At 37.7% G+C, this 22,787-nt stretch overlaps 6 long non-coding RNA genes across 20 annotated transcripts; 3 read left to right on the top strand and 3 right to left on the bottom strand.

Moving 5' to 3' along the window:
* Nucleotide 1: 1 nt before the first annotated feature.
* Nucleotides 2-870, top strand: LOC124208249. Of its 2 annotated transcripts, none has more exons than XR_006880378.1 (3): nt 2-249; nt 343-442; nt 514-870. It is a non-coding gene; the product is annotated as an uncharacterized LOC124208249 (long non-coding RNA). The 2 variants fall into 2 exon arrangements; XR_006880377.1 differs by having other exon boundaries at nt 2-253.
* A 1,002-nt stretch (nt 871-1,872) lies between these two features.
* Nucleotides 1,873-3,993, top strand: LOC124208247. Of its 2 annotated transcripts, XR_006880376.1 has the most exons (5): nt 1,873-1,918; nt 2,002-2,177; nt 2,289-2,496; nt 2,596-3,208; nt 3,318-3,993. It is a non-coding gene; the product is annotated as an uncharacterized LOC124208247 (long non-coding RNA). The 2 variants fall into 2 exon arrangements; XR_006880375.1 differs by having other exon boundaries at nt 1,906-2,177.
* Nucleotides 3,994-4,724: 731 nt separating this feature from the next.
* Nucleotides 4,725-6,668, bottom strand: LOC124208245. 2 transcript variants are annotated; one of them, XR_006880372.1, is made up of 5 exons: nt 6,544-6,668; nt 6,269-6,441; nt 6,044-6,183; nt 5,619-5,935; nt 4,725-4,786 (listed from the first exon to the last, which is right to left on the bottom strand). It is a non-coding gene; the product is annotated as an uncharacterized LOC124208245 (long non-coding RNA). The 2 variants fall into 2 exon arrangements; XR_006880371.1 differs by having other exon boundaries at nt 6,050-6,183; nt 6,544-6,667.
* A 34-nt stretch (nt 6,669-6,702) lies between these two features.
* On the top strand, nt 6,703-7,838 carry LOC124208246. Of its 2 annotated transcripts, XR_006880374.1 has the most exons (6): nt 6,703-6,791; nt 6,856-6,957; nt 7,027-7,119; nt 7,212-7,300; nt 7,398-7,429; nt 7,496-7,838. It is a non-coding gene; the product is annotated as an uncharacterized LOC124208246 (long non-coding RNA). The 2 variants fall into 2 exon arrangements; XR_006880373.1 differs by having other exon boundaries at nt 6,744-6,957.
* A 139-nt stretch (nt 7,839-7,977) lies between these two features.
* LOC124208243 lies at nt 7,978-10,875 on the bottom strand. 8 transcript variants are annotated; one of them, XR_006880360.1, is made up of 8 exons: nt 10,856-10,875; nt 10,650-10,776; nt 10,255-10,546; nt 9,611-10,191; nt 9,349-9,548; nt 9,164-9,283; nt 9,004-9,097; nt 7,978-8,499 (listed from the first exon to the last, which is right to left on the bottom strand). It is a non-coding gene; the product is annotated as an uncharacterized LOC124208243 (long non-coding RNA). The 8 variants fall into 8 exon arrangements; XR_006880366.1 differs by having other exon boundaries at nt 9,359-9,548; XR_006880362.1 differs by having other exon boundaries at nt 9,164-9,548; nt 10,255-10,565.
* Nucleotides 10,876-20,206: 9,331 nt separating this feature from the next.
* LOC124208244 lies at nt 20,207-22,648 on the bottom strand. Of its 4 annotated transcripts, XR_006880369.1 has the most exons (7): nt 22,286-22,645; nt 21,982-22,046; nt 21,737-21,846; nt 21,534-21,670; nt 21,307-21,465; nt 20,505-20,617; nt 20,207-20,232 (listed from the first exon to the last, which is right to left on the bottom strand). It is a non-coding gene; the product is annotated as an uncharacterized LOC124208244 (long non-coding RNA). The 4 variants fall into 4 exon arrangements; XR_006880370.1 differs by lacking the exon at nt 20,207-20,232 and having other exon boundaries at nt 21,737-21,807; nt 21,872-22,046; nt 22,286-22,646; XR_006880368.1 differs by lacking the exon at nt 20,207-20,232 and having other exon boundaries at nt 22,314-22,644.
* Nucleotides 22,649-22,787: the final 139 nt, after the last annotated feature.

Raw genomic sequence — 22,787 nt, 5'->3', positions numbered from 1 at the left:
CGACTGACGGTTCAAAAAAAATCATTCTGGAAAGAATGTTAGAGATTAATTAGTAATAACTATGGATAAAAATGTTTTGAATACGTCTTAATATTATTAGCATGACATAGTTTATAAAAAAAGTTAAATATTAAAATTATAAAAAATGAAAAGGCAGCTTACAATTTCACTATTTCAACGTTGTAAAACAAAATACTGCAGACGACAAAATACAAAATAAGCGTAACGGCGTAACCTCGAGTCGACCGGGTTGGTAGGATTCAGATTAAAATTTCTTTTACAATATTGGCTTGAATTCATTCCCTGTTTGCAGCTAAGAAATTGTTCGATTTGTAATAACAGGAAACCCAGGAACTGAAGGATCAAGCCCACGATTTTCCCTCTGCTATGCTGACTCATGGAGCCATTGTTGCTCATCACAAACAAGTGACTCGTACTCTTGGTAAGCCTATTTACCTTTAAATTTGCAGTGATGGTTTACACTGTTACATTCTCTTGTTATTTATTTCTCAGCCAACGTCAGGCTGACTTTTCAGCAAAGAGCGGCAGAGAAGAAACTAGAATCCAATATGAGCTGTGATGTATAAGTTGAACAGCATTTCAAGCAATTATTCATCTATTTTATTTACTGTATGCAATTTTTTTATCTAATCTAGACTAGACTTATCTGATGCTGTGATTCGGCAAGGAAAAACTTGTTGAGTGAGGGTTGTAGTTTGGAGGATAGTGAGTTTGGTCGCTTGGTTAATGAGGTTGATGCTCTTAGGACCTCGTCTTTTGGTTTCAATCCAAATCAAACTGGAAAAGTTACCTTATTGTTATACTTATACAAATTCTTCATTTGTGTGTAGATAAATGTTTTATTATGAAGCCCCACTTTGTGAGATTTAGTTAGTAGTTGTGTTAGTTTACATAATAGTGTAGCCTACAAACAGACATGGGGAGAGAGGAAGACAACATGGAGGGACAATCAGACATTTGAAGGGAGTAAGAATCGAACCCTGGGTCTTTGTAAGAAACACATTAGTTACCATAACCATTATACCATTTTCGCTCATCGTTTTGAGTGATCTGCGGAAATTGTTCATATTCTTACGAAGAAACCTGTCTGAGAGAGTAATGGAATGGTTACTTTGATTAAGGTCCGTAGACCGTAGTAGTAGCTAAGTGGTAGTAGCCTAGATTTCTTACGCTTGAGTCCCAACTCCTGAGTTCAATTTCTGGTGCAGGCTATTGTAGACTACATCAGGTATTGGTGTATTGTGACATGTAGTAAGTAGGGAAACATATTACAAATTTTAAGCTTATGTTTGGATGTATGTATGGGTATTCAAACGCTAGATCTCACTAGAGGGTGTCAGTATTCAGTATAAGGTGAGTACAAGGATTGTTCCAGTGTTAACATTTTTGCAGCTTTTGATAACTTATTGACCGAGAAGAGAGGTTTCTAACAAGGCTCAGCTGTGTGCCCATCATGAAATGAATATGGACTGATCATGTGTTTGAAACCTAGATAAGATTGCAGAGGAATATTTTCAAAAAAGCCAACTGTTTTTCAAACGGTTCGAAATGGAAGATTTAATTATTCTTTCACCGAAGAAACGAGTCAAATGACTCAAATGTCAATTGGTGTAAAGTGAGTAAAGTTTAAGTCTTAACTATTTGTATTTGGTATTCATTTGATATTGGTTGTTGTAGACCCATTCCAATCCCATGCAGAAGGAAAGGCCAGTTTGTATGTCCTTCACTTTCGAAGGTCATTACGTAAAACGTGTCATGTGGTGCAGAGGCTGGGTGAGAACGGGATGTGTTAAATAACCACTTGGTTTTCATTTTGATATTGGTTTTTGTAGACCCATCCCCAGCAACGTCAACCTGCAGGAGGAAAGGCCGGTTTGCATTTCCTTCACTTTCGAAGGTCACGTAGATCATTACATAAAAGTGCCATAAATTGTGTAGAGGTTGGGTGAGAAAGGAACGTGTTTCATCATTTTCAAGCAGGTACAATAGCCGCAAGGATTAAGAGGTGAATCAGGATGAGAAAAAATCGTATAAAAGGAGAGAGAAAAGGCGACAGAAATCAGTCGAGTGATGATCTCCGACACCGCAACAACTGCTGCAGCGCACTATTTGTCACAAATTGCCTTCTTCATCGTGTTACCTGTTCGTAATCATGGGTAAAAATTCTGTTTTTTTGGTTTTTTTTACTGTTGTATTAATGCTACTTTCGACTTTTGTTAATGTCATTAATTACTGAATATTTTTGTTTAAATTTATTGATTGTCTAGTTAACTAAGGCGTCGTGCTGCTGTTGGGTGTTGTACTGTTGTTGGGTGTTGTAATGTTGATGGCTGGTTACTGTTCCCCTAGATATATGGTATAAAGCAACAACGAAGAAATCAGTCGAGTGATCATCTCCGACACGTCAACAGCAACTGCAGTGTACTATTTGTCAACAACTGCCTTCTTCGTAGTACCACCAATTCGCAATCATGGGTAAACATTCATTTTTATTTCGAGAAGTGAATCAATTTCACCTTGATTTCAGTTGATGTGACTAGTAAATTCAATAATTAATGTTCAAATCGTTCATAGGAAAGTTAACTATGGCGCCGTGCTGCTGTTTGCTGTTGTATCGTTAGTTTATGGGTCGACCACGAGTGTACCGATGTTTCCTGCACATGGGTGGATGCTACAGCAGAGAAAGAATACTACACCACGCCGCCGCCTTACTACACAACAGAGTCAACATACGCAACATCTACTTACTACACCGAAGTCCCCAAGTACTACACGACTACGAATGCTGCCCCATCCTACTACACCGAGGCTCCAGCATATTTCAATACTAAAGCGGTCAAGTACTACACCGAACCGCACAAGTACTACTCTGCCCCGAACTGCACAACCACAACTGGAGTGACCAAGTACCACGTAGCCCAGATATAACACAGCAGCTGCTCCTTCGTACTACGTTGAACTGAAATACTACACCGAGACACCAGTTTGCTACACCTCAACCTACGCTACACCTAGATGCTATGACGAAGTTCCCAACTACTACACCGAAGAGGCCACATATTACACAACCACGTACGTGTGCCCCAGTTTACTACACTGAGGAACCCAAGTATTACTCTGCTCCAAGCTACTACAAAACTGAGGCTTCTGTTTACTACACCAAGCCACCGAGTATTACAACCAAATGGTAAATATTCTGTTTTTACATGGAGTTTTGTATCAGTATTTTTTTCTGTTCAATGTTAATATGCCTGTTATTGAAATTTTTAAAATTGTTCAATTTTTTTACCGTCTAGTTAACTATGGCGTCGTCCTGCTGTTGGTTGTTGTATCCTTGGTGGTTGGGTCAGCCACTAGTGTATCGATGTCTCGTGGGTATGGTGGATACCAAACCACAACGCAGCCGGCTTACTGCATGACAAAAACATACGCAACAACCGGAGTACTACACCACGAAGGCAGCGGAGTACTACACCACGAAGGCAGCGGAGTACTTACACCACCACGTATCCTGCCCCAGCCTTTTACACTGTTCCGCAGAGGTCGCATATTACGCTACAACCCACGCTGCCATCAGCTGCTACAACGAGGCTTCCAAGTACTACATAACCACTAAACCAAGGCACCCGAGTATGACACTACAACCTACGTTGCTCTTAGCTACTACACTGAAACTTCAAAGTACTACTTTAGCAAGGCATCTGAGTATTATACCACTACTTACGCTGATTCCACCTACTACACCGAAGTTCCGAAGTTTTCCACTGCCCCGACTTACTACACCACTAAGGCACCTGGATATTACATCACAACCTTCGCTTCTCCAGTTTACTAAAGGGAGGCTCCTAAATACCAAAACTGAAATTGCGTATTGTGTAATGGTGTTCAAAGTTGTCGGGCATGTCAAAAGGGTTACTAATCACTTGGAGTTTTTGTTGATATGAAATGAGGAAATACATTTTTTAATGGTAACTATCTTCTACGAATCTTTAAAACCTTCAAGCCTTTTGACATTGCGACTTTCATATGTTAAGTCGCTTTGCACTTGAACAGATTCTGACATCATTTTCAGGGTAAGTAACGAAAGAGACCTACTGATTGGAGTTACTCTATATTTTAAAAGTTCAGCTCCATTTTTAACTGAAGTTGGCTTAACAAAGGAATTGCAAATAATATTTGGTTGCATAATCTGAAAATGATATGTCACTTTAAACTTTAAAAGGAATTGCTTTAATGTCCCACCTCCACCCTCAATTCCACCACATTAAACAGTCACATTAATTATACAATAAATACATACATACAATACACACATACACTTAAGTTAACCCGTTGGCTGCCACGCCATACAACCCGTAGGTTGTTTTTCTACTACTCTACGCGCCACGTCAGAAGGATCCATGACCAAGGTGGGACTTGCCATTGCTGACAAGTCCGGGCTGACACGGTGACGGGAGAAGATGGAATGCACAACCTCTAGAATCCATCACCGCATCGACAAGGGGGAAGTCCCTATGGTGCATTGCCTAACAGGGCCTTTCGGCGAATCTGGGGCTGGTGCGACTGTCCGCCCCCGCGGCATGAAAACCACGAGACCGAACAGCGCGGCCCGTGCTAAGGAGCTAGGGGAGAACAAAGGCGTGGCAGCCAACGGGTTAACTAACACTAACACAAATTACCAACAACAAATGATGATCCGCGCTGTCATTTTGGAGATACCGACGACGTTTCGATGTCCATCTTCTCGACGTTTCCTCTGGATTACCTGAATGAAGTGAGAAAACAATTCTTATTTAGTGACATACCAATAAAAGTCACATAACACACATAGGTTCATTGTTCAGGTTTTTTTGCTCAAAACTTTAAAGGCCCGCTTTAAATTGCTTAAAATCTACCTAACAGTATTGGGAACTGTACACATAACAAAGCTCACTTGCCAGTCTTTAAAAAAAAATCCGGAAGTAAACCGGAAGTAACCACAGCGCCTCAACCATTGAGCTGTCGTCAAGTCAAACCACATATTCGTGATCTCCATGAAATTTGGGGTCAAATAGACGTGATTTAAACGAAATCCAAAATTTGGCCAAAATCGAGAATTTTCCTGAACTATAGTTCAGGAAAATTCTGAAAACCGGAAGTACGCGTACGTAAAAATAAAAACATGAACTTTACCACAAATTTGACGAGGATCACGAATATGTGGTTTTTTTGTGCGTCGAATTAATATTTACTGAACTACTGACTGAAATGAGAAAACCGGAAGTAGAAAAAAAGAGCAAAAATCGAAAATTTGACAAGTGAGCTTTGTTGGTGGAATAGTTATCATCAGTTAGCCCTAATAAATTTTCACAAAAAATTGCCGATAAATGTCTAAAGAGATATGCAAAGTAACTGAAACTGACTGTTTCGACAGCTGAAAATTTTCGTAAAGCCATCTAGCGTTAAAAAAAAACGTCTAAGTAACACTTCGTTTGCGCGCAAGATAGCTAAAAAGGCCTGATTTTGGAATTACACTGACACAGAGTTTAACACAGTAGATTATTACTACTACTAATTAGTAGTAGATAATCTAAGAAAATAAGTCAATTATCGGGTACCTGGGCATAATTCCGCGGAGAGTGACAGTAGGTGTGTCGCTGAGGACGGAAGCGACTGGTCTAACTCGTCAGTGAAGTACGACCAATTGTTTAGCAGCATAATAAGCAGAGAAGCTAGACGAATGTGGATAGCGAAGATAAGGATGGAGCAGAGAGTTGGTAGAAGTCACTCTTCTGTAATGGACAAAGGCCAGCATCAAGGATCTCTGTGCCAGGACCACAGAATTCCAATAAAGAAACTGCGTTGTAGATTGACATAGGTGGCTGACTCGCGAAATCCAATGGATCCAATGGCATACCACACAACCTATGAATTCCTTTGAAAGCAAAGAACAGAAAAACATTGCAGTGAGGCCCATAAATACCCACGACCAAGGTGGAATCCAAAGTTAATTACATGATAAATCAAGAACAGAAAAGCACACCTCTACCTCAATCTGTTGAAGGCTCGTTTCTTGCAGCTATGAAGTGGGAGATGCAGGGAATGGCAGCAATACAATTTCATGACGCAACAACCCCTCCAAGAGTGTTCAAAGGTGTAAACATCTTTCAGGCAAGAAGGAACCTGTTAAAAAAATGGGTGTGAATTTTAAGATTATTTTATTGCATTGATGGATGATTAGGTAGTAAATTCGGAAGGTTATGCTTACATGTAACCATATATGCAATGCCACAACTTTTGGGCATAACAGCTTGCAGTTTTGTCTAAGATGTGAGAGGATGATGCAGATGAAGCTGAGGGTGTGAGTTACAGAAGAGTTGAGCAATTGGTTTTTAAAAAGGGTCCAAATTTAATCAGATGACTAGACGGCAGGTACATTTTCTAGAATTCCAAGTACAGTTCACAATTAGTCAATTGGTCAAGTACGCAGTGAGTGATAGAAAATTGTCTACTATGTAATTAGAATAATCACAATAAGCTTACATGTAATTAATTGGTTGATTTTGGGCAGTAAAACATGAAAATTTGAAAACAGAAGATGACAAAACTCTTCACACATTTCGCCATTTTAAAAATAATACAAACACCATCTAGCGGCACACTGGACAATCGTCTGAATTGTAAAAACAAACGCTAGATGATGCCAGTGCTTCATGCAGACGAGACGATTGTCCAAGCTCCTAAGGAAGTAGCTGACAGCTGAAATGTGGAAAATTGAAAGAATTCGAAAAGTGAAATCAATATCAGCATAAGTTAACATGTATGATTTTAATTTAATGTTTCATCCATATTTAGATTATTTACAAGTCCATTTTTCATCATTTGCCGATTGCCACGTAATGACGACCATATGTTGAAGCTGGCCAGGAATTCTAAGCTGTCATAAATCCTGCAGCTGTAATAAAAATGGAATCAAAAATTGTAATATCACAGCAATCTTACAAATTTTCTGTTCTTGTCTTTCAGATGCATGTTCTGTAAATGGTGAAACTCAAATGAATCCAAGAACTTTGAGTTGTCATTTCGCTTAATTGACTGTCTTTTCCGATTTTAATAATGGTGAGCTGCAGTTTGAGCACATAAACTAAATAACATTTTCTACATCTACAATCAATTGTATTTGTCCTGAGGTTTTTGTTTGATTTTTCTAGGTGATATTGCAGACATACCATATTGCAAGTACTTAGCTGAGCAGCTGAGCTCTTCCTTTCTGTGGTTCCTTTCAATTGGTTCATTTGAGGTATTGCTTGCTGTCACTGCAATCTTGTTTAAAATTTACATCTTAATAATATTTTATGTTTAATCCCTCACCATTGTTTCTTATCCTTATCCACTAGTGGAATGCCGAGAGATGTTGAACCAATTCCAGGTATCTATTATTTGGTATATTATTTTTTTTTACTGCATTCTTAATTAGTCATTTATTTTATTTCAGGTTAACCCTTCGACATTGTGCTACAATTTGAAGAAGTTGATGGTTACAGAAGAACTTACTTTCAATCAACATCAATAAGTTTTGTGGATGTTTTCTGTGACATTGTTTACCTAACTAACCAGTCCAATGCCAGTCAGTGTTTACTCACACGCTGTAAAACTAGGAGGATAAGAAAAGCCGGGGTAGTAAGGGGTACCTTGTAAAGCACATGACCTATTGACAACTTTTGGTAGTTTAACCAAGAATCTTATTATGATTTATCATTTTATGTTTAAGATATTGTTTTTACACCTTGTTGTGCTACAATTCAGTTCAATTATGAAAATTACAAATTTGAATTCTACCAGTTTTTTTTCATATTTCAATTTAATGAGCTGCGCGAAATAGTCTGTTTTTCATTGTATCACTTTTTTCCGCGTCGAAATTTTTTTAAGTCGTTGAACAAAAAGCGGATTTAAACTAACCTAACCAACTTACCCAACTTTCGCACATTTTTTAGCGTTTACTCGCCAAATCAAGAAAAATTTTACACACATTCTAATAACATACAATTAAATGCTTCATACGAGCTTGTCTCAAATCAACATGTCCCATTCTAAATAGACTTAGACATAATAAATTCTGCCGAAGAGACGCGAAAACACAAAACAGCAAACAACAAACAGAAACTTTTGCTTAAATTACTTGAAAAGCGACACATAGAGAACACACTTAATGAGTACACCAAACAAAACCGAAAAATAACCACCATCGTAAATCCGTTTTGTTTAGTACTCCTTAAATCAGAAAACAGGCAGGTATCATCACATTGGACTGCAACAGCACAGGCAATTTCAGTCATACCTCAAACATCAACAGACAGTAGGAAAAGATATAGCATGCTGAAGTAAATACGCAAAACAGGCAGCTTCCCAATTTATGCAGTTATTGAGGTGACAAGTAAAAATGTTCTTCTACAGAAGACGGCAACAGCAAACAGCTTCACTTAACCTAACTGACAAATACTATCAAAGGAAAAATATATACATATATTGTCGGGCATACATATTTGTCATAGAAAACTAGCAAGGAAAATTCAGATACTTTTTGGCAAAATTTTGTTAAAATTCGGTGGAACTATAATTTTATTGAATCAAAAAGCTAGTGAATTAGTGATGTGACGTTATTGGAGTGCCGTTAGTCAAGTTCAAATCGAAGCAACTAGTGTTTACGTCAAAAAAGCGCCAATTGTGGATGTTTTGTATTTGCTTGCCCCCAGAAGTACCGTCAAACAAACAAAATCTGTTATTTGTGGCGCCCTTTTCATGCTTAAAATAGCCGCTGCAACCCTTTCTTTATTAACGTAAAAGTTAGTTACGTTATCGTTAACGTCAGTTGGGTGATTTAATATCCCGAACAATTAATGGAATCTTTTTAGAGATTGGCTAATTTGACAAACTTAATTTCCTTAGTAAAATTAACAATCCCTTACTGATTAATACTTAAGACCAATGTTATTACAGAATTACCGTTTGTGGAGAATTCCAGTAGCAATTCCTTTGTTTAATAGCTAAAGTAAATGTGACCATGTGCTGTGTTCTCAAGAGACAAGCCAAGATTCACCTATAATTGGTGAAAGATTAACTATAGCAATAAAAAATTTATCATAAGAAGCAGAGAGTTGAATACCTTTGCACAAAGCGACTACACTTTGAAATGACAATCATTTTCAGTTTGATTAGTCGTAATGTATGTACGTACGTGCACAATTATCTCACACGGTTAAGGTAAAACTGTACTTTCGGTGCCCTTACAGCCACAAAGGATTGTTCAGGTTAAACACAATAGTTAGCAGCATAGCATAACAATAGTACCCAACAGTACTTGTGGCAGGCTTCAAAGATTCTTTTCACGTCAAGGTTTGATGCTTGATTCCCGAAATTAATTTCATGATCAGTAAAGACTAGAAAAAAGTAAAGAGTCCAATGGTGAATCCTTTCTTTTATGGAGGCTGGTTAAGGTTGTGGTCTAACTAACACCGAGCAAGTGTGGTTTGGAATTACTCCTCTTCATTCTATGAGAAAAATAATAATAAAATCAGCAAAAGAAAACATATTTTAAATTCGAAATACTTACAGTCTTACACAGTACATGTTTGATTTGACGAACTGTGTCGAACATGGGTGTGGAGCAGACTACGGTTGAGTTGGGATTCCTAGACCAGCACGAGATTCCTCTACTAGGTGACTCTAGTAGAGAAGGAACAAAGGTCGTTTGCTTCAAAGTGGCAATGCTAGAGCAGTTTCAAATGCTAATGGATCAGGAGCCGGTCCGTCAGTGTCAATCGGGTAAAAGAAGGCGACAACCAAGTTGAATGACGGCCAAACTGAAGAGGATTTGACTCCAGATGGATGCATGTGCGAGCTGACCCAAAAGAGAAACGGCTGTTCGCGCAATTTCTTCTACATTTCATTTTGTTAAACATGTCGACTCCTTTAAAAAAAGACGGCCATTTTCAATCCCTGGTCGTCCGCCGTGTTGAAGATGCGCCCTTTTCTTTCGTTGGTAAAATACTCGCACATTTACGGAATGGGGAAGGCAATCTGCTCCATCGTCTGGTCGTAAGGGACAATTCATTTTGCGCCATGTGATTGGCTTAGTACTGCAGAGCCACACCACCGCTGACTCCCTTCATTAAACAACGTTGAGGGATTAACCTGACAAAAAGAGCTTATTTAGATGAAATGTTCAAACCAAATTGTAGCGACAGCAAAAAATACCTCTGATCAATCAATCCTAGATTTGTCCTTAATTAAAGCTCAAATGGTGATCACCTCTCGAGAGGGACAATTTTTTTTGTTTGTCCACAAGATCAAAGAGCAGTAAAGAATTGAATCTGGTGAAGACAAAGGTGGTGAAGATAACTAGAGAATGTAAAAACACCAGCACAACAAACTGCATGCAACAGCTCTACTGGACTTCAATCATGAGAAAATTTTACATAGTTCTTCAGTTGTCAAGATTTTCCTACTTGTATGTAAAAGCATATCCAAAGTCAACTTAACTGAAATTCTACAAGATCAATAAGGGGCTTTAATCAGATAAAGGGTATTTTCTGGTCATAAATTAACTACATCTAGTTTTCTGGTAATAAAATTAATCAACAGTGAGTTACTTTTGCAGTTATAGTGCTTCAGCATGGGAAGAGACATGCAGCAAGAGATGATATTTTGGCAAAATGGACATCCGTCATGCAACATAATCAGAAGATTTGGTCCAATGGACATGATTTCCTAAATAACCTGTAAATTTCCAAAATAAATAATAAATTGGTAGCCTAAAGGTCGGAAAGTTATCAAAAGAACTGTACTGTACTGTAACTGTTCTAAAATGTTTCTGAATGTGACGAACTCAGGAAACATACAGCCATGCATGCAGCAAGAGACGACATTTTGGCAAAATGTACAGCAGTTTCAGGCCATACGATGAAATTGCAAGTAGATTTTTACCTATAATTTAACAACACAAATAATTAAAATTCAGTAGTCTTAAGGAATCCAAGCAAGAATTACCATTTTTAAGACGAAAAATTTCAAGAAATAAAGGACTGGAACATGACTGGAGTAAGTAATAACGATCATCGAAAAGTGCAGAAAAGCAAATGGCGGAATTTCGTCTTAAACGAAGACACTCGCGCCATCTAGTGCCCTTCATTACAGCCACCTAGTGATAGCCAACATATTCCTTTAACATCCAGCCATCCACGGAAGACTGGACGGAAAGGATGAACCAGCCATCCACGGAAGACTGGACGGAAAGGATGAATTGCTTCCAGAATGCTTTCAGAATTGAATTCAGACAGCTCAACTGCATAAGACTACCATATAAGTCTCGTGGGGCGTCTCACGTGTTATAGAGAGTGAGAAATTACATAGGACAAGAAGATAAAACACAAGTAAATAAATACTGTTAAAAATTGGTTCCCATAAATCTAATTATGACCTAAAAATTAAAACAGTTATTAGCATATACTCGAAATTTAATGTATGCAATATATCGTTGTCATACAAATTACAAAATTAAATTGTAATGGCCTAAATCTTAAATAAAATAAGAAATATTTAACATTTAATTATAACATTTAATTAATCATTTAATTATTAAACATTTTCTTTTAACTGTGACACAGATTTAGGCTTCACACTCGTCACGCTAGGCTAGCTAGTGGAAATAATTTAAACCTAGCGACAGCCGAATTATTTCATTTAGCGTCGACAGACGCATTTAGTACAGACTGTCTGTCTGTACCTGTCTGTACCTGTCTGTACTTCATGACAGAAGACTGGACGGAACAATTTTACAGCCATCTAGTGTCAAAATTCACAACTATTTTTTTGTGCTGGAATTACACCGGAAGCAAATGGACATTAAATTCGCAGAAATCGGAAATAGACAACAGAAATTTAAGTAATTTTGTGAATTTCTTGTTTGAAATATAAGTGAAAAATTTTTCTGCATTGAAATATGCAAATAATTTCGAAATTGGAAATCTATAAATATAAATATACGCAAAAACGCGGTAAACGGCATACATGCTAATCAAAGATGACAGAGCAGAATCTATAAAGAACCCACGAAAACACCGCATAAGGTACTACTGTTGAACAAATCAACTAAAACCCAAAACTTCAGCAACAAAAATGTTTACTTCACTCGCTGTGTTCACTGTTGGAATATTCTTACTTTACGGATGGGCGTTGATTATCGATTTATTACAAAGTGTGTTTTTATCAGACAAAACTACCAAACATGTCACACCAAAAGAAACCAAAATCGAAAACGCTAAATCAAAAAACGAGGAAAATAGTCAACTTTTGGAACAGGCAAACTACGAAATGACTGAACTGAAAGCGAACTTTGATCTACAAAAATCAATCCTCGATAAAGAAAAATCCGATTTAGTGGATGCGAATAAACTCGCAAAAACAGACGAGGAAAAAATTAGACTTTTAGTTTTAGAGCAGACTAAAACAAAACTGACGGAACTAAAAGCGAACTTTGATCTACAAAAATCAATCCTCGATGAAGAAAAATCCGCTTTAGTGGAAGCGATTAACATCGCTAGATCGAAAAAAGAAAAAACTAGCAAACTTTTGGATAAAACGAAAACCGAGTTGACGAGCTTAAAAGCGCAATTCAATAATAAAATATCCACTATCGAACTCGAAAAGACTGCATTGGCGGATGCAGTTAAAGCTGCTCAAACGGAAACGGAAGACAAGAATCGACTTTTGGAACAGGCAAACACCGAATTGATGAACCAGAAAGCGCACATTGATCAGCTAAAATCCAACTTCGATGAAGAAAAATCAGCTTTAGTGGATGAGATTAACCTCGCTAAAACGGAAAAAGAAAAAAAAAGCAAACTTTTGGATGAAACGCAAACTCAGTTGATGAGCTTAAAAGCGCACTTCAATAATCAAAAATCCACTATCGAACTCGAAAAATCTGCATTGACGGATGCAGTTAAAGCTGCTCAAACGGAAACGGAAGACAAGAATCGACTTTTGGAACAGGCAAACACCGAATTGATGAACCAGAAAGCGCAATATGATCAGCTAAAATCCAACTTCGATGAAGAAAAAGAAAAACAAAGCAAACTTTTGGATGAAACGCAAACCGAGTTGACGAGCTTAAAAGCGCACTTCAATAATCAAAAATCCACTATCGAACTCGAAAAATCTGCATTGACGGATGCAGTTAAAGCTGCTCAAGCGGAAACGGAAGACAAGAATCGACTTTTGGAACAGGCAAACACCGAATTGATGAACCAGAAAGCGCAATATGATCAGCTAAAATCCAACTTCGATGAAGAAAAAGAAAAACAAAGCAAACTTTTGGATGAAACGCAAACCGAGTTGACGAGCTTAAAAGCGCACTTCAATAATCAAAAATCCACTATCGAACTCGAAAAATCTGCATTGACGGATGCAGTTAAAGCTGCTCAAACGGAAACGGAAGACAAGAATCGACTTTTGGAACAGGCAAACACCGAATTGATGAACCAGAAAGGGCAATATGATCAGCTAAAATCCAACTTCGATGAAGAAAAAGAAAAACAAAGCAAACTTTTGGATGAAACGCAAACCGAGTTGACGAGCTTAAAAGCGCACTTCAATAATCAAAAATCCACTATCGAACTCGAAAAATCTGCATTGACGGATGCAGTTAAAGCTGCTCAAACGGAAACGGAAGACAAGAATCGACTTTTGGAACAGGCAAACACCGAATTGATGAACCAGAAAGCGCAATATGATCAGCTAAAATCCATCTTCGATGAAGAAAAATCAGCTTTAGTGGATGAGATTAACCTCGCTAAAACGGAAAAAGAAAAAAATAGCAAACTTTTGGATGAAACGCAAACTCAGTTGATGAGCTTAAAAGCGCACTTCAATAATCAAAAATCCACTATCGAACTCGAAAAATCTGCATTGACGGATGCAGTTAAAGCTGCTCAAACGGAAACGGAAGACAAGAATCGACTTTTGGAACAGGCAAACACCGAATTGATGAACCAGAAAGCGCAATATGATCAGCTAAAATCCAACTTCGATGAAGAAAAAGAAAAACAAAGCAAACTTTTGGATGAAACGCAAACCGAGTTGACGAGCTTAAAAGCGCACTTCAATAATCAAAAATCCACTATCGAACTCGAAAAATCTGCATTGACGGATGCAGTTAAAGCTGCTCAAACGGAAACGGAAGACAAGAATCGACTTTTGGAACAGGCAAACACCGAATTGATGAACCAGAAAGCGCAATATGATCAGCTAAAATCCAACTTCGATGAAGAAAAATCAGCTTTAGTGGATGAGATTAACCTCGCTAAAACGGAAAAAGAAAAAAATAGCAAACTTTTGGATGAAACGCAAACTCAGTTGATGAGCTTAAAAGCGCACTTCAATAATCAAAAATCCACTATCGAACTCGAAAAATCTGCATTGACGGATGCAGTTAAAGCTGCTCAAACGGAAACGGAAGACAAGAATCGACTTTTGGAACAGGCAAACACCGAATTGATGAACCAGAAAGCGCAAAATGATCAGCTAAAATCCAACTTCGATGAAGAAAAAGAAAAACAAAGCAAACTTTTGGATGAAACGCAAACCGAGTTGATGAGCTTAAAAGCGCACTTCAATAATCAAAAATCCACTATCGAACTCGAAAAATCTGCATTGACGGATGCAGTTAAAGCTGCTCAAACGGAAACGGAAGACAAGAATCGACTTTTGGAACAGGCAAACACCGAATTGATGAACCAGAAAGCGCAATATGATCAGCTAAAATCCAACTTCGATGAAGAAAAAGAAAAACAAAGCAAACTTTTGGATGAAACGCAAACCGAGTTGACGAGCTTAAAAGCGCACTTCAATAATCAAAAATCCACTATCGAACTCGAAAAATCTGCATTGACGGATGCAGTTAAAGCTGCTCAAACGGAAACGGAAGACAAGAATCGACTTTTGGAACAGGCAAAAACTGAATTGATGAACCAGAAAGCGCAATATGATCAGCTAAAATCCAACTTCGATGAAGAAAAATCAGCTTTAGTGGATGAGATTAACCTCGCTAAAACGGAAAAAGAAAAAAATAGCAAACTTTTGGATGAAACGCAAATTCAGTTGATGAGCTTAAAAGCGCACTTCAATAATCAAAAATCCACTATCGAACTCGAAAAATCTGCATTGACGGATGCAGTTAAAGCTGCTCAAACGGAAACGGAAGACAAGAATCGACTTTTGGAACAGGCAAACACCGAATTGATGAACCAGAAAGCGCACATTGATCAGCTAAAATCCAACTTCGATGAAGAAAAATCAGCTTTAGTGGATGAGATTAACCTCGCTAAAACGGAAAAAGAAAAACAAAGCAAACTTTTGGATGAAACGCAAACTAAGTTGATGAGCTTAAAAGCGCACTTCAATAATCAAAAATCCACTATCGAACTCGAAAAGACTGCATTGACGGATGCAGTTAAAGCTGCTCAAACGGAAACGGAAGACAAGAATCGACTTTTGGAACAGGCAAACACCGAATTGATGAACCAGAAAGCGCAATATGATCAGCTCAAATCCGCTTTAGTGGATGCGACTAACCTCGCTGAAACGGAAAAAGAAAAAAATAGCAAACTTTTGGATGCAACGCAAACCGAGTTGACGAGCTTAAAAGCTCACTTCAATAACCAAAAATCCACTATCGAACTCGAAAAATCTGCATTGACGGATGCAGTTAAAGCTGCTCAAACGGAAACGGAAGACAAGAATCGACTTTTGGAACAGGCAAACACCGAATTGATGAACCAGAAAGCGCAATATGATCAGCTAAAATCCAACTTCGATGAAGAAAAATCAGCTTTAGTGGATGAGATTAACCTCGCTAAAACGGAAAAAGAAAAAAATAGCAAACTTTTGGATGAAACGCAAACTCAGTTGATGAGCTTAAAAGCGCACTTCAATAATCAAAAATCCACTATCGAACTCGAAAAATCTGCATTGACGGATGCAGTTAAAGCTGCTCAAACGGAAACGGAAGACAAGAATCGACTTTTGGAACAGGCAAACACCGAATTGATGAACCAGAAAGCGCAATATGATCAGCTAAAATCCAACTTCGATGAAGAAAAAGAAAAACAAAGCAAACTTTTGGATGAAACGCAAACCGAGTTGATGAGCTTAAAAGCGCACTTCAATAATCAAAAATCCACTATCGAACTCGAAAAATCTGCATTGACGGATGCAGTTAAAGCTGCTCAAACGGAAACGGAAGACAAGAATCGACTTTTGGAACAGGCAAACACCGAATTGATGAACCAGAAAGCGCAATATGATCAGCTAAAATCCAACTTCGATGAAGAAAAAGAAAAACAAAGCAAACTTTTGGATGAAACGCAAACCGAGTTGACGAGCTTAAAAGCGCACTTCAATAATCAAAAATCCACTATCGAACTCGAAAAATCTGCATTGACGGATGCAGTTAAAGCTGCTCAAACGGAAACGGAAGACAAGAATCGACTTTTGGAACAGGCAAAAACTGAATTGATGAACCAGAAAGCGCAATATGATCAGCTAAAATCCAACTTCGATGAAGAAAAATCAGCTTTAGTGGATGAGATTAACCTCGCTAAAACGGAAAAAGAAAAAAATAGCAAACTTTTGGATGAAACGCAAACTCAGTTGATGAGCTTAAAAGCGCACTTCAATAATCAAAAATCCACTATCGAACTCGAAAAATCTGCATTGACGGATGCAGTTAAAGCTGCTCAAACGGAAACGGAAGACAAGAATCGACTTTTGGAACAGGCAAACACCGAATTGATGAACCAGAAAGCGCACATTGATCAGCTAAAATCCAACTTCGATGAAGAAAAATCAGCTTTAGTGGATGAGATTAACCTCGCTAAAACGGAAAAAGAAAAACAAAGCAAACTTTTGGATGAAACGCAAACTAAGTTGATGAGCTTAAAAGCGCACTTCAATAATCAAAAATCCACTATCGAACTCGAAAAGACTGCATTGACGGATGCAGTTAAAGCTGCTCAAACGGAAACGGAAGACAAGAATCGACTTTTGGAACAGGCAAACACCGAATTGATGAACCAGAAAGCGCAATATGATCAGCTCAAATCCGCTTTAGTGGATGCGACTAACCTCGCTGAAACGGAAAAAGAAAAAAATAGCAAACTTTTGGATGCAACGCAAACCGAGTTGACGAGCTTAAAAGCTCACTTCAATAACCAAAAATCCACTATCGAACTCGAAAAATCTGCATTGACGGATGCAGTTAAAGCTGCTCAAACGGAAACGGAAGACAAGAATCGACTTTTGGAACAGGCAAACACCGAATTGATGAACCAGAAAGCGCACATTGATCAGCTAAAATCCAACTTCGATGAAGAAAAATCAGCTTTAGTGGATGAGATTAACCTCGCTAAAACGGAAAAAGAAAAAAATAGCAAACTTTTGGATGAAACGCAAACTAAGTTGATGAGCTTAAAAGCGCACTTCAATAATCAAAAATCCACTATCGAACTCGAAAAGACTGCATTGACGGATGCAGTTAAAGCTGCTCAAACGGAAACGGAAGACAAGAATCGACTTTTGGAACAGGCAAACACCGAATTGATGAACCAGAAAGCGCAATATGATCAGCTCAAATCCGCTTTAGTGGATGCGACTAACCTCGCTGAAACGGAAAAAGAAAAAAATAGCAAACTTTTGGATGCAACGCAAACCGAGTTGACGAGCTTAAAAGCTCACTTCAATAACCAAAAATCCACTATCGAACTCGAAAAATCTGCATTGACGGATGCAGTTAAAGCTGCTCAAACGGAAACGGAAGACAAGAATCGACTTTTGGAACAGTCAAAAACTGAATTGATGAACCAGAAAGCGCAATATGATCAGCTAAAATCCAACTTCGATGAAGAAAAATCAGCTTTAGTGGATGAGATTAACCTCGCTAAAACGGAAAAAGAAAAAAATAGCAAACTTTTGGATGAAACGCAAACACAGTTGATGAGCTTAAAAGCGCACTTCAATAATCAAAAATCCACTATCGAACTCGAAAAATCTGCATTGACAGATGCAGTTAAAGCTGCTCAAACGGAAACGGAAGACAAGAATCGACTTTTGGAACAGGCAAAAACTGAATTGATGAACCAGAAAGCGCAATATGATCAGCTAAAATCCGCTTTAGTGGATGCGACTAACCTCGCTGAAACGGAAAAAGAAAAAAATAGCAAACTTTTGGATGCAACGCAAACCGAGTTGACGAGCTTAAAAGCTCACTTCAATAACCAAAAATCCACTATCGAACTCGAAAAATCTGCATTGACGGATGCAGTTAAAGCTGCTCAAACGGAAACGGAAGACAAGAATCGACTTTTGGAACAGGCAAAAACTGAATTGATGAACCAGAAAGCGCAATATGATCAGCTAAAATCCAACTTCGATGAAGAAAAATCAGCTTTAGTGGATGAGATTAACCTCGCTAAAACGGAAAAAGAAAAAAATAGCAAACTTTTGGATGAAACGCAAACACAGTTGATGAGCTTAAAAGCGCACTTCAATAATCAAAAATCCACTATCGAACTCGAAAAATCTGCATTGACGGATGCAGTTAAAGCTGCTCAAACGGAAACGGAAGACAAGAATCGACTTTTGGAACAGGCAAAAACTGAATTGATGAACCAGAAAGCGCAATATGATCAGCTAAAATCCGCTTTAGTGGATGCGACTAACCTCGCTGAAACGGAAAAAGAAAAAAATAGCAAACTTTTGGATGCAACGCAAACCGAGTTGACGAGCTTAAAAGCTCACTTCAATAACCAAAAATCCACTATCGAACTCGAAAAATCTGCATTGACGGATGCAGTTAAAGCTGCTCAAACGGAAACGGAAGACAAGAATCGACTTTTGGAACAGGCAAACACCGAATTGATGAACCAGAAAGCGCACATTGATCAGCTAAAATCCAACTTCGATGAAGAAAAATCAGCTTTAGTGGATGAGATTAACCTCGCTAAAACGGAAAAAGAAAAAAATAGCAAACTTTTGGATGAAACGCAAACTCAGTTGATGAGCTTAAAAGCGCACTTCAATAATCAAAAATCCACTATCGAACTCGAAAAGACTGCATTGGCGGATGCAGTCAAAGCTGCTCAAACGGAAACGGAAGATAAGAATCGACTTTTGGAACAGGCAAACACCGAATTGATGAACCAGAAAGCGCAATATGATCAGCTAAAATCCAACTTCGATGAAGAAAAATCCGCTTTAGTCTCGTGCAAAGAAGATATCAAAACTTTGACGGAAGAGTATCACAATCAAAAAGAACTGCTATTGAAATTGACCGATGAGAAAAATGAAGTGGTACATTCTGCAGCCACTGCCCGACAACAAGCTGAAGCGCTTGCCACTGAACAAGCTGCAGCACTGACAGAAGCTCTGAAAACATTACAACAAGCTGTAAGACATGCGAAAGAAGAAGCACCATCTGATTTGTTAAAACCGGAAGATAAAGAAGATCCGGTTGGAATTAATGAAACTTTAGAGGAATGGTTGGTCAAACATGGAGTGTTAACTAGAGTACCTCCAAAGACTTGGATCCAATTACTGGAGCACTCTGGGTTTTTGATAGAAGAAAAGGCTTCGCATCTCCGAGAAAAAGCTGACAGTCTCTTCCATGATGATCCTAAAGCAGACGACAACACAAACAACCAAAATTAAAACACATTTCTAAACAATCGTAACAGGAAGAGGCTAATTTAAAATGTTTTAGGTCTGCTTACTTTCCTCTTCAATTGTTTAAGCATTAACAGTATTCTTTGCATGTTTGAATAAAATTTTTCGTAACTACTCGATTACCTTACTCGATTTATTTCCATGTCATATTCCGTATTCCCGGCAAGAAAACTCATGAAACGTTCTTTGACCATATCGTTTTCTTTCGTGGCGTCAAACCACTTTACCTGTTGCCAAAATTAGTTTTGTATAATGAAACATCAGAATACACTTGCTGTAATGGTCTTAACGAAAATCATTTACCAAATAAGGATAATTCTCCGGTTGAACTTCTCGTGGCTCAAGATAGACAATGAAGGTAATCTCTCCATTCAAGGCCATATCATGTAATCTATGATTCTGGCCAAGATTCCGAACTTCGACTACAGCTCAGACACCAACCAACCTTGGAAAAACCTACGAAACATGGTGAAATGTAATTAAAGGAAAATAAAATATTGTAGACTATACACATGAGCACTTAACTTAAAAATTGACACTTTCCAATAATGGTTTCTACAGTCAAAATTTTCTCAGAATTCCTGTTAATAAGACTTGACAGACTCTCACAGGGAAACACTGAAATTCAATACCACAATGAATTCCAGAAAAAAAAACTACTTTTCATTCCCACTTTTCCCAGAATTTCAGAACAAACTACTCCCAAAAAATTTCCCAAAAGAACCTACTTTCACCCAAGATGTCTTGATACATTAGAGCTACTGTTCCAACAGAAAAGGGTTGGGGCACTTTCTTCTTCACCACTCCAACTAAAAAATAACAATTTGATGCAGTCAGGAACCTGGAAAGAATAAAAAGGATATGATTATTAGCACTTTCATATTAATTAACCCCATGACAAACCATTTAATTATTTATGATAACTACATTAATATTAATTTTAAAGGAAAAGTACTTCATTTTATATACATCAAACATATTTAACCCAACTTTACATAAAATTACTAACTGGAAAATACGTTGAATCAGTTAAGGAAATAATTTGAATGGGGAAAGCTAAAATTCTGTCACCACGCCCACGACCACAAAATTAACGTTATTGAAAATTCCACAAGTGGGAATTTCAAAATTTTTTATAAACACTAAGCCAATTGGAACTTCAATGTAAAATTTTCAATTTAATTTAAAATTTCAATTCTTATCTTAAGAGACAAATACTCTTTGTACACCAGTCACCAATCAGGCATCAACAGAAAAAAAAACGGGAGAATAAACCAGACAACAGAATAAATTCGTTAAACAGTACGCAAATTCTCTACTAGGTATCATAAAATGTCAGCCGATTCGACAAAAACCATTTCGGAAAATCCTACAAACCCAGTCGATTCGACAAAATTGCATGTTTATGACGTAATGAATGCGACACTTGCGACAGTATTGACGTCAGCGTCAGCAATCGACCCCCGTTGATGGGTGAATTCTAAAGGGACTCTATACCGTATAATAAATTTTAAAAATAAATACAATTACCTTTTAAAAACACCATGTTATTTGAAATGTGAAATCTTGATGGGGTGCGACAATTTGGGAGTTTCCACTGTCTTGCGAATACGCAATAGGAGAAAACATGTGGCGACCTCCCTGCCCGTTTTGCAAATGCTGCCGGCTTTGGTCACCATTTCTTCTCAGCTGGCCATGCACAGAGGGTTCGAATTTACAAAGCGAATATTCCCTCAACGATTAGAAGTGAAATTTACAGAAAAACGAGACATTCTTCTTCATCTTGAATGGTTCAAAAGGTAGATTAAAGCCGGCAAATTATTCTTAGGCCATGATGGAAATCTTGAACCACATTGGACATCTATTGTGTTTCATCGCCTGTGTGTTTCGAGATCTATCGGAAGAATAAAAAGCTCATTAAGATGGATTCAAAAAGAAATTTTAAACAATTTTCTATTACCTGATGCTTTAGTCCTTTGATAAAATAGAGGCAGAGAGAATGGAGGTTAAAACGGGCTTGGTAGTGGCATGCTACAAATAATTAGAAACAGGAGAAGATTAATGCAATACCTGTTATTATTTTCGCTTCTATTACCTGATGCTTTAGTCCTTTGATAAAATAGAGGCAGAGAGAATGGAGGTTAAAACGGGCTTGGTAGTGGCATGCTACAAATAATTAGAAACAGGAGAAGATTAATGCAATACCTGTTATTATTTTCGCCATCATTCTTCAAACTAAAACTACAAAATCTAGGTCTGGATTCTAGAAACTAAAAGGAATAATAGAAGAATGATCAGGAATGATTATTCTGAGCAGCTTGCCAGTTTCATAATTAACATTAATTAAAGACATTTTGATTACATTTACATTTAGACGTTTGATTAAATTTTTATGAGAAATATTCTATATAATTTATAAGCAGTGTTTCACTTGATATAACCAATAACATAATTAATGAACACTGCATCAGCTGAAACAAACTTCAAATATAATCATGAATACACATACAGTTTTTAAGGTTTTACCCGACACTCACAGTCTCACACTCGCAACGTGGTCGCTAAATTATTTACATGTTAAGATATTCTGAATAAATCAAAGATGCCATGATATGATGCCAAAGACGAATCGTTCACCATTTTAAAAAAGCAAATTAGCAAAGCGAGTCTACTCGTCGACGAAACGTAACCGAAAAGAAAGCTGCGAGCCAACAGGCAACAGATGGTCTTATACCACTTACGACTTTTATACAGTTTTAGGTTTTACCCGACACACTCGCAACGTGGTCACCATATTATAATTTTTTAACGATCCACTGATCCACAAAAAATTTTCCATCGGCTCGATTGCTCGATTGTGAAAGTCGAGTCGACGGGACATGCGATGTTGCCACGTTGCTACCCCTTCGGCATTTATGATTGTCTCTGATGTCTGATGCGTGATGCCTAACTTTCAAAAACGTTAAAAAATTAACAAAAAATGCAAAAATATGTATACTAATGTAATGTTT

Source organism: Daphnia pulex, chromosome 11 (genome assembly GCF_021134715.1).
Source record: "Daphnia pulex isolate KAP4 chromosome 11, ASM2113471v1".
In the NCBI taxonomy this organism is placed as follows: Eukaryota; Metazoa; Arthropoda; class Branchiopoda; order Diplostraca; family Daphniidae; genus Daphnia; species Daphnia pulex.
Note: the sequence above shows the minus strand (reverse complement) of the source record. Positions and strands in the feature narration are given on the sequence as shown.